Source organism: Octopus sinensis, linkage group LG5 (genome assembly GCF_006345805.1).
Source record: "Octopus sinensis linkage group LG5, ASM634580v1, whole genome shotgun sequence".
NCBI lineage: Eukaryota > Metazoa > Mollusca > Cephalopoda > Octopoda > Octopodidae > Octopus > Octopus sinensis.
Genome location: NC_043001.1, coordinates 116,777,270 through 116,785,905, shown reverse-complemented (window position 1 = coordinate 116,785,905; position 8,636 = coordinate 116,777,270). Strand labels below are relative to the sequence as shown.

Genomic DNA, 8,636 nt, shown 5'->3' with positions numbered 1-8,636 from the left:
TTGTGAGCAAATTTGGTAGATGGAAGCTGAAAGAAACCCATTGCATACGTGTATGTGTCTATGTGTTTGTCCCCTACCACTGCTCGACGACTAGTGTTGGCTTGTTTACATCCCTGTAACTTAGCAGCTCAGCAAAAGACACCAAAAGAACAAGTACCATGCTTTAAGAAATAAGTACTAGGGTCAATTCACTTGACCAAAATTCTTCAAGTTGGTGCCCAAGCAAGGTCACAGTTTACTGAAACAAGCAAAAGGTAAAATAGATAGATAGATAGATAGATAGAGAGAGAGAGATAAATAGATAGATAGACAGATAGAGAGAGAGAGAGAGAGAGAGAGATAGACAGATAGATAGACAAATAGATAGACAGATAGATAGACAGATAGATAGACAGACAGATAGATAGACAGACAGATAGATAGATAGATAGATAGATAGACAGATAGACAGACAGATAGATAGACAGACAGATAGATAGATAGATAGATAGATAGATAGACAGATAGACAGACAGATAGATAGATAGACAGATAGATAGATAGATAGATAGACAGACAGACAGATAGATAGATAGATAGATAGATAGATATACACACATACATACTACACTCTCGGAGTGGTTGGCATTAGGAAGGGCATCCAGCTGTAGAAACACTGCCAGATCAGACTGGGCCTGGCGCAGCCTCCTGGCTTCCCAGACCCCAGTTGAACCGTCCAACCCATGCTAGCATGGAGAACGGACATTAAACGATGATGATGATACACTATATAATCATCATCATTTAACATCCATTTTCTATGCTGGCATGTGTCGGATGGTTTGACAGAAGTTGGTAAGGTTGGAGGCTGCACCCAAGCACCATTGTCAGCTCCTGCATGGTTTCTACACTTGAATACCATATATATATATATATATATATATATATATATATATATAGTGACTGTGGTAAGAAGCTTGCTTCCCAGCCACGTGGTTCCAGGTTCAGTCCCATTGCATGGCACCTTAGGCAAGTGTCTTCTACTATAGCCTTCAGCCGACCAAAACCTTGCGAGGTTGTTCAACTAAAATCATCCCAATGCTCCAGCATGCCCACAGTCAAATGACTGAAACAAATAGAATATATATATATATATATACTCTTTTACTTGTTTCAGTCATGTGACTGTGGCCATGCTGGAGCACCGCCTTTAGTCGATCAAATCGACTCCAAGACTTATTCTTTGTAAGCCTAGTACTTATTTTATCGGTCTCTTTTTTGCCGAACCGCCAAGTTACGGGGACGTTAACACACCAGCATCGGTTATCAAGCGATGTTGGGGGGACAAACACAGACACGCACATACATATATACGACGGGCTTTTTTCAGTTTCCGTCTACCAAATTCACTCACAAGGCTTTGGTCATATATATACACACATCATAAAATAGTGGTCAGGCAGGAAATCCAGGCAAATACCTGTCAGTGCTGAAGGTGAAATCTTGGCTAACAGGATCCATCCAGTAAATCTGAAGTATTCTGTACAATCTTAGAATCCAGTGAAGGTACTAATTATAAGAATAGCTCATCAATAAGAGTATAAAATAAAACAATCAAAGTAATTAAGATAGTGGTATTACATTTATTAGGAGTGGCTGTGTGGTAAGTAGCTTGCTTACCAACCACATGGTCCCGGGTTCAGTCCCACTGTGTGGCACCTTGGGCAAGTGTCTTCTACTATAGCCTCAAGCTGACCAAGGAAGAAGCCTGTCATATATGTATATGTTCCTGTGTCTGTTCCCCCCCCCCCACCAGCATCGCTTGACAATCGATGTTGGTGTGTTTATGTCCCTGTAACTTAGCGGTTCGACAAAAGAGACCGATAGAATAAGTACTACGCTTACAAAGAATAAGTCCTGGGGTCGATTTGCTCAACTATAAAGGCAGTGCTCCAGCATGGCCGCAGTCAAATGACTGAAACAAGTAAAAGAGTTAAAGAGATTACGATTGTTTTGATAAAAATTATTTAACAAGACATTCGGTCTTCTTGATTCTTTTACTTTTGAGCTTTTCTCATTGAATATCAAACTAACACTATTTTGTGGTGATGTTTAAAAAGCCACTCCTACACATTGTGTTTATATTGTTATTTCTACCTATCATCATCATCATCGTCTTAATAGTTGTGATGAGATGATGGACGAAATTTCTTTTAGTATTGCAAGAACTTATGTAAACGTTATATCACTTTTGTATATATGTATGTATGTATGTATGTATATATGATGAGCTTCTTTCAGTTTCTGTCTACCAAATTCACTCACAAGGCTTTGGTTGGCCCAGGGTTCTAGTAGAAGACACTTGCCCAAGGTGTCATGCAGTGGTACTGAACCTGGAACTAATTGTTAGCATGTTGATTGATATAACAATTCCACTGGTTATCGAAATGATCAGGACTCACTAGTAGCACATTTGTGATACTACTTTCTTTATTCCACTCAGCTTTGCAGGTATAAAAGGAGCAGATAATACTGACAGAACGGACACCACCACCCTTTGCAACATTTGCATGCAGGGTTGTAATTGTAAACAAACTTACACACACACACACACACACATACATAGTTCCATACAATGGTATTCTTTCAGTACTTAAAGGTGGCGAGCTAGCAGAAGCGTTAGCACACCGGGCGAAATGCTTTGCGGTACTTCGTCTGCCATTACGTTGTGAGTTCAAATTCCGCCAAGGTCGACTTTCGGGGTCGATAAATTAAGTACCAGTTACGCACTGGGGTCGATGTAATCAACATAATACCTATGTCTGTCCTTGTTTGTCCCCTCTATGTTTAGCCCCCTGTGGGTAATAAAGAAATAGGTATTCTTTCAGTTCCTACTAAGGCTGTGGTCACTTGTGCATTGAAACTGGACCCAAAACCACATGGCTGAAAAGGTTTTTTCACAGGGCCACCAAGACTGGTGGGAGAAAGGAAAGAATGTACCCTCACACTGGAGACTTTGCTCAAAGGTTGAAAAGTAAACTTGTTAACCACATTGTCATGATGGGTGAGCAAGCATGGCTAACAAGTTGATAGATGTTGGGACCCACCCTAATCAGAGAATGTGTCAGCAATGAAGAATACTTAAAAAGATTAAAGTATGCAGTTGCCGAACAACCTGTGTAAAGAACTTGCTTCAAGTGGGGTAGCTTTGTGCAACAGCCCACTTCAACTCTCCTTCTTTCCTTAATGTGAAACATAAATCAGTGTACAGTGGGCTGTATAACTGACAGCCTCAGAAAAATGCATGCTTAGCAAGTGGGGAAGCAGAACCAAAACAGATTAAACATAACTCTAAGTAGCATGCACAAAATATGCAGCTACAATGCGATACCTCAAATCACCTGCTGGCATTCTCTTACTTCTCTTTCAGTCATTGGAGTGCAATCATCTTGAAGTGTTTAATTACTTGATTAAATCAACCTCAGAACTCATTTTCAGTTTGGAACTTATTGCTGTTTTTTCTCTGTTTGCAGAACTGTTAAGTTATGAGGATTTCAACAAACCAACACCGTTTCTCATTCTATAAGATCAAAACATACACATAGTCATATATGTGTGTGTGTGTGTGTGTGTGTGTACAATGGGTGCACATTTTATCAACCAAATTCACTCACAAGCATTCATTGACCCAGGGTTACATAAGACCCTAATTCAAGATGCCATGCTGAGGGACTGAAACTAAAATGACATGGTTACAAAGCAAATTTCTTCACCACTCAGCTATGGCTATGCTTCAATATGGTTGAGATTTTTGAACAAGTTTACACTTGCTTTGCTAGCCTTGAACATAGAAAACATAAATTACAAAAACACTTGAAGGCAGTACCCTAGTACAACTACAGTCAAATAAACTAAAACTAATAAAATACTACTAAGTGTTGCCTTCAATTATTGTTCACTTAAACCAAATTCTTTGCTTTTCATCTTTCCACTGTTTATATACTTGCATGTATCAAGGTTGATGGTCAACTGTAGCCCTTCCTTTCTCCTTCCATATCTATGGCTTTTGTGCTAATCCAAGAAACCCTTAATATTGTAATAGAGGGACAAATAGAAGAGTTGATCCGAATCGTGGCCGAAGCCAGTGCTACCTCGACTGGCTTCCGTGCCGGTGGCACGTAAAATGCACCAATCCGACCGTGGCTGTTGCCAGCCTCGCCTGGCACCTGTGCGGGTGGCACGTAAAAAACACCCACTACTCTCACGGAGTGGTTGGCGTTAGGAAGGGCATCCAGCTGTAGAAACATTGCCAGATAAGACTGGAGCCTGGTGCAACCTCCTGGCTTCCCAGAACCCACTTGAACCGTCCAACCCATGCTAGCATGGAGAACGGACGTTAAACGATGATGATGATTTCCACTATAGATATGTTCCCTGAGAATTTTTTATTACACAGTTTACCTTACCATAGAATAATTATCAGAACCTAGAGAAAATATTTCCAGTATTAAACTGTCATTCACAAATACACTCCAATTGCTGCCTCCTCACTCTGTATTTTCAACTACTACCACAATAGCCTCTGCTCTTAAGAGCTGACTGATTAGTCTTGTACCAACACTTGTCACCCATATGATAAGACTTTTCTTTCTAGAATGTTGGTTTTCTCTCTTGGCGCATCTTGCCTGTCGTCTTCAGCTCACAACGATTCAAGTAGAATGCTAACAAAATCAGCTTCATTTCAGGGGGTTTGTGAAGGCCATGGGCACACCCCCACCTCAAGACCAGGCTGATTAAAAGCAAAGCCAGGATATATAATAACCCTAAGAAAGTTAAAAATATGGTGAGATGGGGTTTTTTTTAAATTTTGTTTGAAAATTCTGGCCTGACTTGGGCAGGTTTTGTAGCCTGATGAAGGTCCAAAATATTTTCCATAAAATCTAAAAAAAAAAAATAAATAAATAAAGGGGAGTGGGGGAAGGCAGTATCAGAAACTAGTATGGTGCATTTGTCCGGGAAATTTATCTTTCTGTATCACAGAATCTGCAGAAAGGATTGTGGGAACCACTATATGAAGGCTTTCATCCATGGAAGAGAAAGGAGGAATGACACCAGTGGTCGAATGATGGTTTATTGACCGTGAAGGGATGAAAGGCAAAATCAACCTCAGCAGAATTTCAACTTCAAGAACCCAGTTCTCTAATAACTAAACCAATCTACAGCCATGAATAAAATAAAAACCATTACACAACTTACATGTGTAATGGTTCTTACATCTTCAGAATCTTACATGTAATTGAGCTGCTCAATAATTATTTTAAAATCTATTTTACAAACATTTTACAGCCAAATGGCTATTCTAATCCATTTACTGAACAACAAGTCGTGGCTTTATTTTAGCTCAAAGTTAAGTATCAGTTACTTGGAGATGCTCTGTAAAGTTAAATATAAGCAAGGTTATAATTGTTTGAAAAGAGGTCGCCTAAGCTAAATATATGCTGAACATAAACTGCTGAGAGAAAATATTTGTCAAGTTAAATATAACCCAGACACAAATGATGATGACAAACAATGACTCCACCATACTCAATGAAATATCTGGGTAACTAGGTAAATGGGTAAAAAAAAAAACAAGAAACAAATATTCATAAAAATAATACTAGTTATCTGCAAACTTCATAATATTCCAATCATCATCTTTACACTTGCATTAAGATGATATTCGGAACATAAAAAGTTTCTAATAGTAAATTATAAATTAGAAGAGGAGGGAGGGGTGGTATCAATAAACTAAAGAGGAACTGATATCAATAGGGTTAAACAGGTGAGATACAAATAATGGGATATAAATAACACAAAGTTTCAGGTATCTTTTTGCTTTTTTCAAATATCTTAGAACACTTAGATAATGATAATTCCACATAACAGCATTGTTATGTGAAAAAGGATTAGCAATTACATTGCTTACATACACATGAAATCTCAATTATCAGGTATAAAAACAAATAGGAAGTCGTGGAAGCCATTTTCAATGTAAAAGAAAACTGGTTCGTAAAAATCTTGCCATCTTATCATGGCAGTTGCAACAAAATAATTGCCTCAAATTTAGGTAAAAAGTCAACAATTTTAATGGGAGTTAGCCAATACTATCTACCCTAGTAAATAACTAGTACTATATTTTATTGACCCTGAAACAACGAAAAGCAAAGTTGACCTTGGTGAGATTTGAACCCAGCATTTTTCTTTTCGATATTCTAGCAATTCTGTCAGCTCACCACCTTTTCTGCAACAAAGTGATAAACTTCTTTCTTACATGATATGACTAGTTGACTCAATACAATGCTAGACTAACAAACAAAAAAAAAAGTTTGTGGTTCAGCACAAAAGTTGTGCAGTATTTGTAATTCAATGAACTACAAGCTAAGAAGAGTACCTTGATCTGATCACTCAATCCACTAAAAATAGAAGCCCAGCCCCACTCAAATCACAGCCTACTGTTTCAAAAATGGAAGGACACATTAGATAATGTAGGTCTGTTCTACAGATAAACAATTCTCAATGAACCAAACCCTTAAATCACACACTGTTTCATCTGAAAATATTTTCAAAAAATTTTTTTTTTGTACTATTATTACCAAAAAAGCCTTCTCCCATCGTTTTGAAGTGTGTAGTGGGGAAAAAAATTGGCCAAAATCAGTCTGGCAGTGGGAGATGAAAAAAATAAATTTTCCAAAATTCTTTTCATAAAAAGCTTCATTTCCAAGGGTGTGGTGAAAACAAATTGGAAAAATCCCTATCAAACAGAGAAAATCAAACTTATGTAGGCATCCTGATATAAAATTCTGGCATTTAATTGTCTATAGCCATTAAGATTTTATTGAAATGGTATCATGTCCCAAAATTTCAGGATTCATTTAGTTCTATATCTACTACAAATGTGCCAAAACCATGTGGCTTGTACTTTTGGATTTAGCTAGGTCCAAAAATTCATGTAAAGCATGAATCATGTTGCAAAACCAACAGTTTGTTACATGCAACAAAATAGGCTTCAGACACAAATTCTTTAAAATTGCCCCAAAGAAAAAAAGTTTAATTTTCAAGAACCTGATAAAAACAGGCAACTGCTATCCCATGGACACTATTAATTTGTGTAATTTGAAGGTGATTATCACCTCAGTTTCAAAGATATGACATCACAAATATGGCCAATTATTCATTTAGGCTAAATTGTCATTCAAATTGTCATATTTTCTAAAATATTCATCCAAATTTCACAAATGAAGTATCAAAATATTTTCAAAAATTCAAATTGATACCAACTAATAGCAGAAGTTAAAATGAGTGATAACATTTCTCCATGACTAACAGCTGCTCTCATGATAATAGAGGTTAGCTAGGCTTGGTCCACTTGTATACTTTGTTCTGTGATTTTTACTTCCCTGTGATATCCTAGCATCAACTTTGGCTGGCTGCCTAAACAAGGTACTGATATGACTATCAATGAGACGACATAAAAGAAGTTAATCGCAATATGTGATAATATCATTTCTGAAGGTTTTAGACATCTGTTTTGAATAGGAGACAAACAGAAACTGTGCCTCATTTGAGGGCAGCTTAAATACTGGTTAAGAAGTTCACTTTGCAATCATAAGGTCCCAGGTTCAATCCCACTACAAAGCATCTTGTGCAGTTGTCTTTAACTTCAGCCTCTGCCTGGTCCAGTCTTTGTAAGTGAAACTGTGTCCAACATTATCACTGTGTCATACAGGGAGATTCTGCTTAAAAATTACATTAAGGGTACAGGTATTTGTGGAATATACAGCCACTTACACACTAATTCAATGAGTAGGTAGTTCAGTTGAATGAAAAACTGAATACTTATTGTTGAGGTCAATGGAAATTCATTTAATTTTCTGTTATAAAGCCAACAAAGATCGTCTACACCCAGACAAATCATCAGTTGTACCCTTACATTTTACCAGTTATGGACTTCATATATCAAAGATAAAAATTTATACAAGTAGTTTTCTTCAAGGACTTCACTTTTTGCCCCGTTTTTTTTTTTTCTTTTTTCTACTGCCAGTTACTGAAACAAATGTGAGAGTTTCTATATAGTTGCTGACCTTCTAGAAATAGAAGTCAAAATCTTCCTCAATTGCAATTGTACCATCTTAAGAAGCAAGAACACATTTGGCATTGCTGTTATAAGCATTCAAAAGGATAGGTCGGTCATAGATGCAATGTTTCCCATGGAACTTTTAATAACAGTCAGGGTTATGCCTTGCACAGGAGCACAACACAGTTATTTAGATGAAATACAAGGCCTGAACTGGGATTGATTGGTAGACAGTAGACACTTCTCACTTGTAGCATTTTCATATTCTGGAACACTGAAGAAACCCTGTTTTTAGCCTATAAAACTTGGAAGTCCTGGAGAGGAATCAACAGACGTTCTTACCAGGACCATGACAATCAAAACCAACAATATCCAGCAATGTTCCACTGCTATTAATAATAAGAATAAGCCTTTTTGTTGGTATTCATATTTTGATATCTTTTAATGTATATTTCAAATTGAAATGATTCCAAATTTTAATTATTTTCTTTTTCTTGATTTTGTAAAGATGTTTGTTGTCTCATATGAAGTTTATCTTAGC

At 37.2% G+C, this 8,636-nt stretch overlaps 1 long non-coding RNA gene across 1 annotated transcript; it reads left to right on the top strand.

The window, feature by feature from the left end:
• Nucleotides 1–1,996: 1,996 nt before the first annotated feature.
• On the top strand, nt 1,997–3,077 carry LOC118763412. Its single transcript, XR_004999165.1, has 3 exons — nt 1,997–2,248; nt 2,390–2,617; nt 2,856–3,077. It is a non-coding gene; the product is annotated as an uncharacterized LOC118763412 (long non-coding RNA).
• Nucleotides 3,078–8,636: the final 5,559 nt, after the last annotated feature.